Source organism: Penaeus monodon, chromosome 39 (assembly GCF_015228065.2).
Source record: "Penaeus monodon isolate SGIC_2016 chromosome 39, NSTDA_Pmon_1, whole genome shotgun sequence".
NCBI lineage: Eukaryota > Metazoa > Arthropoda > Malacostraca > Decapoda > Penaeidae > Penaeus > Penaeus monodon.
This window is the reverse complement of record NC_051424.1, coordinates 8,685,775-8,690,660: the sequence shown is the minus strand read 5'-3', so window position 1 is coordinate 8,690,660 and position 4,886 is coordinate 8,685,775. Positions and strand designations below refer to the sequence as shown.

General features: G+C 35.2%; 1 long non-coding RNA gene across 1 annotated transcript; it reads right to left on the bottom strand.

Annotated features, from left to right (window-relative positions):
- Nucleotides 1–3,262: 3,262 nt before the first annotated feature.
- On the bottom strand, nucleotides 3,263–4,266 carry LOC119597370. Its single transcript, XR_005230829.1, has 3 exons — nucleotides 4,172–4,266; nucleotides 3,531–3,677; nucleotides 3,263–3,353 (listed from the first exon to the last, which is right to left on the bottom strand). It is a non-coding gene; the product is annotated as an uncharacterized LOC119597370 (long non-coding RNA).
- Between the last annotated feature and the right edge of the window lie 620 nt (nucleotides 4,267–4,886).

Here is a 4,886-nt window from a genome sequence, read left to right as displayed (position 1 = left end):
AACACACACACACATATGTAAAGAATGAATTAACATCCAAGAAAGCATAATGAAAAAATAAGAGAATGATACATTCTAAGAATTTGCCAGTGATACTAACCTTCCTCTGTATTGGCAATATGGGCAAGTGTTTTATGAAGATGTGGGAGAAGCTTTGAGACCAAAGTCAAAATGGAAGGGATTTTTCCTTGGATGAGTGTCTATTCCACCAGCAGGTCTCGCCAGTTCTGGAAATTAACTTTAATAGGTTTACCTCTGGCTTGACCAAAAATAAAACACCTATCTTTTCAAAAGGTTCTAGAATTGCAAACGCATGACACAGGGTACTAAGGTAAGTCTATGGGTCCATACCGGTTCTGAGCTAGTAGTACAAGGAAGTTTGGGTTTTCTGGGCACTTTTTACAGCATCGCAAGGAGTGGTCTTAAGACAGCAGGGGGACATCTTTCCATCTCTGATGAGGTTATCCAGCTTCGAAGAAACTCTATCAACCAAAGATAATCTTCATAGAAGTTTCAAGCATCTTTTTTCTATTTTTTTCTTGAATTGAAGTTTGATTAGAGCCTGGCCTTTTTTTATGGATTTTCGTTCACCGGTAGAGTAATTTCTTCTAGTTTCATTTCCCAAACAGGTTCCTTGAAGATGCCATTATTTTTATCAATAATTGTTTTCAAATATTAAGCAGGCAGGTTTGAATCCAACAGTTAGCAACTGTATAAACCCCTAGAAAGAAAATAACTTTACTTGCAAGTAGCCTTTCTGTGTCACTTTCCTTGCTTGTTTTGCATGCCCTCAAATGAAGTGTTAGTGTTGATTCTTGTATCTCAAAGACCCTTTCTTTTTCCCTTTTAAAGATGCTTCCACCTGGAGCTGAACACCATTTCCTACTGTGAATTTCCCATCATTGACCAATGAACAAAGGAGTAGTTTATATTGTTAATAAATCTGTTATTTCTTGTTTTGATTTCTTATCCATCTGAAGTTGATGTAAGCAGTAAATAAACTTATAATAGTACTAAATTTGGGTTTGAAATGTCCAGTGCTTACCTGTGGCTGTTCCAGCTGTAAGTGCAATAACAATATACATTTTCTGCATCATCAAAGTGCTCCATAATTTCTTCTAGTTTGGCAATTCCTCATATATCACAAGGAAGATCTAACTCTTCTGATTTCACAAGCTTTCACTTGTTCTTTATATCTTTTCCAAACTGCCTGAGCTTTTCTTTCTCCTAATATTCCTCCTCAAAGCCCGAATAGCGAAGCCCAAGTATTCTTATATTAAAGTATCAAATTGGTTCTCTGTGGTTTCTGGAAACAAATTAGATGCTTGTAATACAGCTTGACAACAATCATAGTAATCTTGGCATAGCATCGTCCTAATGATGGTCCAATGGGAGAGAAATTTTAAAAAATTTACCCAACTTTTACATTCTTTTCAAACTGTAAACAAGTGCCAAACAAAAGGATATCAAGTAACTTTCAAGAGTAAGTGGCTGAAATATATCATTGACCTCTCTATTTTGATTTTGATTTTTTTGCCATGGCTCTCTCCTGAGTTGATGACACAAACTGGCTTATATTTGGTACTCCAATAAATTTGAAAAACTGCAGTATCATATAAAAATGATCTCTTGGGTCTTCTAAGCAAAAAATATGAGGTTCCAAATCTTCAAACGAAACCATTCTCTCTGGGTCTTCACACTCTTCTGGGTCATCTTCCCATGGCAACCAATGTCGTCGCTCCCTTGAGGTTTCTAGCATTAACCAGAGTCTTGAGGTGCTGCCACCTGCTGCCAATAATTCATCCTCTTCATCTTGTGTTCCTCCTATGTTAGGAAAGAAAAATTAAAACTAGAGTCCTAATGAAACATGGACATATCAAGGTTATAGAAGACTCAAATAACAGGCAGCTGATGCTTGTTTTCTGCTGAATTTAGTAATAGTACAACATTTCACTACATTGATCAGCATATTTCTTCAGCAAATAAACAAATGTGATAATATATAAAATACAGTAACTGGTCATCATTATGGTTAGTGAGTACTACATATTTAGAAATTATTCTTGGTGCATGTGAGTTGTTTTTGTACATAGTACCAACAGTTCCTGCTAATATAAATGCACTTTTGCTTACCTAGAATAACTTCTGGAAATTCTACTTGCTGCTTTTGTTCTAAAACTTGTGCCCATCCAGAAGATCTTTCTTCCCCAAATCTGTGGATACAGTATATGATTTCCAGTTACTCATACATTCCTAAAACTAACTGTACTGTGCTGTGTTTTACAATATGACAACTATACTGAACAAACATACAAGCAAAAAATATACCTTGGGAGCTCTTGATCCCAAAATGGCTCAAAAAGGCCAGTCTTGCCTCTAATGTCATTTTTTATCTCTTGCATGAACAGGGGCAAATAAATTAAACTCTATAAGTGCCTGGAACAGAGCAATCGATCTTTCCATAAACCCAGCTTGCCGCCAAACATGTGCCAATTGCACAGCCACATCTACCATGCACTTTCCTATATTAGGTGGTGCTGCGTGTGTTAAAAATGTTCCATTTTGTATTTGCTGTAATCTTTCTGTACACTTTGCAAATGGTTTTGACAACTGATGATAAATTAAATGTTGTAAAATGGGTTTGTGAGAATGATAAGTACTGATGCCAAACTTTAATCTTGTTTGGGAAATTAAACAAGAAAGTACCCCATTCATTCTTCAATTTTTTTATCATCCCAGATATGCTGTCCAATATCAAGAACGTTCAACTGCAACTCGTTGGATTTAATATTCTTTTTTATGGCAGTGTCCAAAATTGAAATTTTCCTCTCAGCTAATGCTTTCTGATTCATTTTCTTCTTCTTCTCATTTTTTTTCACTTGTGTCTTCTATGCGAAACAGATGAACATGAGCCTTGTCCTGGAAATGTACAAATTCTAGCCATAGAGATATATTGGTAGGTTCTTTGCCCAATCTTTCATTAAACATTTTAGCCTGACTTTGCCAGTACTCATATTCTGCATTTTGGGTTGATGTATTTTTTTCTTGATCTGGACCACCTATTCCAAGCATGTACTCTTGTTGTTTTACTGTCATATATCCCTAAAGGATCCATATGATGGCTGGGTTTCTTTCTTTATGAGTTTTTCTTCTACATAGGTAAGTTGAACTGGTATAAACTAGCATCCTTGTCTTCCTCATCTTTGCTGCTTGTTGGTATCCTTTTGTAAATGTACTATCTGCATATAATGATGGTTTGTGCACTTTTCTTGAAGTATCTGAGAGCTTTCTTATTTGGCCTCCCTATATTTTGCTCTAAATCTCCAAGTACGCCTCTTATTTTCATCTTATAACTGCAAAAAGAGGAATCTTTGTTTCATATTATCTAAATAAAATTTTTATGAACTTTCCACCTAACCAAATAATTACATGCTTAAAATCAATACATAAACAATATGTTTTTAAAGTATAAATTTATAACCATGTCAGAAAACTAGAAACTTGAACAGAACAGTGTAGCTATGCTCTACCTGGCCAGCTGCGAAAATGTGTTGAGGTAAAGGTCTTATTGGCAGTTTTCTCCTTGTACGTTGATGTAGAATGCCTCTTCAGATCTGACTAAGCCTTTTAAGTCATCTAAGAATACACTCTTATTCCCAGATAACAATTTCTCACGTCTGTATGACACAAAATATTATCTTTAATTAAAAAATAATCATTGGATAAAATATCAAAATAAATGTTTAATTTTGTAAACAATTTCTATTATGTAAGTAATATTTTCTAATTGATACCTTCATGATGTTTTCCATCCATTAAAAAGTTGTGTTTGAGAGTAAAATGAAGTAAAACTAAACATATGCAATAGGCATAGAGATACACACTCATCATATAGTGCGCACACACACACACACACACACACACACACACACACACACACACACACACACACACACACACACACAACACACACACCCACACACACACCACACACACCAGCAAACACACACAAGCAAACACACACACACACACACACACACCACACACCACACACACACACACACACACACACACACACACACACACACACACACACACAACACACACACACACACACACACACACACACACACACTCTCTTTCTTTTCCTTCTCTCTTATAATCTACTTACAATACAGTGCCTCCTCCTTTAGAAGTCTGTTCCTCTTTCTTGTTTATCTTCTCTCTAGAAACTGATCTTGTTCTGCTTCGTCTGCCTCTTGACCTTGTTTGACAAGTATAGGAATTTTTTTTTATAATGTGCATTGCAACCAATAATAATAATAATAATAATAGAATAATAATAATAAGTAAAAATAATAATACAGCGCTGTCATCAAAGGGAGATCATTTTTAGATGCAACACCCATTTTGGGAGAAGTTGAAAATTGATACCAGTCTATGTATTTTTATTTTATATCCCTATGATTATTATAAATATATAAACTGCATTAAGATTCTTAACTTTATTTATAAGTCCTGCAGTATATACGCATAAAAAAGGCACATTAATATTTTAGCAATGCACAATGAATATCAGTTCCATGAATGTTTAGTGCATAGAGATTTGTTGCATCCATGTCATGCATCTCAATCGTGTGCTATTACATTCTCTACTTCATTCTGCAGAGATATGAAATGTAACATCACTCTGGAACGTAGCAAAACCAGGTTTTTAGTCATACTGGCACACAACTATCCATTTAGCTATATAATGTTGTTCCAGTCTAATTTGCACAATGTCCTTTTGAGAGAAAGTCTTAATGGAGGTTAATGGTTAGAAGAAATGAAATGTGCTAGACTCAAGGTGATATACAGATAATATGGGAAAAGTGATGTCGATCGGG